The sequence below is a fragment of the Lotus japonicus genome, chromosome 6 (assembly GCF_012489685.1).
Source record: "Lotus japonicus ecotype B-129 chromosome 6, LjGifu_v1.2".
NCBI lineage: Eukaryota > Viridiplantae > Streptophyta > Magnoliopsida > Fabales > Fabaceae > Lotus > Lotus japonicus.
The window spans coordinates 19,365,760-19,367,536 of record NC_080046.1 but is presented as its reverse complement, the minus strand read 5'-3'; positions in this window follow the sequence as shown (position 1 = coordinate 19,367,536).

Sequence of the window (1,777 nt, the reverse complement as noted above, 5' to 3'; positions counted from 1 at the left end):
TCTGATGGTGAAGTCCAAGGACTCATGGCTATTGTCAAAGACAAGGAAGCAGAGTCAAAGGGAGCTGTTGACTCTGACTCAGAATCAGAAGGAGATCCTAACTCAGACGATGAAAATGAGGTATTCGCTTCTTTCTCTACCTCTGAACTGAAACATGCATTGTCTGATATCATGGATAAGTATAACTCCTTATTGTCTAAGCATAAGAAGCTGAAAAAGGACTTATCTGCTGTTTCCAAGACTCCTTCTGAACATGAGAAAATTATTTCTGATTTGAAAAATGATAATCATGCTTTGATCAATTCTAACTCTGTGCTTAAGAACCAGATTGCTAAGTTAGAAGAAATTGTTGCTTGTGATGCCTCTGATTGTAGAAATGAGTCTAAGTATGAAAAGTCTTTTCAAAGATTCCTAGCTAAAAGCGTGGATAGAAGCTTAATGGCTTCAATGATCTATGGCGTAAGCAGAAATGGAATGCATGGCATTGGCTATTCTAAACCAATTAGAAATGAGCCCTCTGTGTCTAAAGCTAAATCCTTGTATGAATGCTTTGTTCCCTCTGGTACCATATTGCCTGATCCTTTACCTGCTAAAGTTGCTAAAAACCCTCTTAAAAAGGGATCCTTCTCTATGTCTAAATATCATGCAAACATTCCTTTAAAATATCATGTTGAGACACCCAAGGTGATCAGAACCTCTGGGGTAACTAACAAGAAAGGACCCAGAAAGTGGGTACCTAAGGACAAGATTATCTATGTTGCAGATATCCTTGATAGCTCCACTGAAACACCAATCATGGTATCTGGACAGTGGATGCTCGCGTCACATGACGGGAGAAAGGCGTATGTTCCAAGAGCTGAAACTTAAGCCTGGAGGCGAAGTTGGCTTTGGAGGAAATGAAAAGGGTAAAATTGTTGGTACTGGTACTATTTGTGTAGATAATAGTCCATGCATTGATAATGTGTTATTGGTAGACGACTTAACACATAACTTATTGTCTATAAGTCAATTAGCTGACAAGGGTTATGATGTTATATTCAATCAAAAGTCCTGCCGGGCTGTAAGTCAAATCGATGGCTCTGTTCTGTTTAACAGCAAGAGGAAGAACAACATTTATAAGATCAGATTATCTGAGTTGGAGGCTCAGAATGTGAAGTGCCTTCTGTCTGTTAATGAAGAGCAGTGGGTATGGCATAGACGGTTAGGGCATGCCAGTATGAGAAAGATTTCTCAGCTGAGCAAGCTAAACCTTGTCAGGGGCTTACCCAATCTGAAGTTCGCTTCAGACGCTCTTTGTGAAGCATGTCAGAAAGGCAAATTCACAAAAGTCCCTTTCAAGGCAAAGAATGTTGTCTCAACCTCAAGGCCGTTGGAACTTCTGCATATCGACCTTTTTGGACCAGTGAAAACTGAGTCTATAGGTGGCAAGAGATATGGGATGGTTATCGTTGATGACTATAGCCGCTGGACATGGGTAAAGTTTCTAACCCGCAAGGATGAGTCTCATGCTGTGTTCTCTACCTTCATTGCCCAAGTGCAAAACGAGAAGGCTTGTAGGATTGTGCGTGGCAGAAGTGACCATGGTGGAGAGTTTGAGAATGACAAGTTTGAGAGTCTGTTTGATTCCTATGGAATTGCACATGATTTCTCTTGTCCCAGAACTCCTCAACAAAATGGTGTTGTTGAGAGGAAGAACAGAACTCTTCAGGAGATGGCTAGAACCATGCTCCAAGAAACTGGTATGGCTAAGCACTTTTGGGCAGAGACAGTAAATACA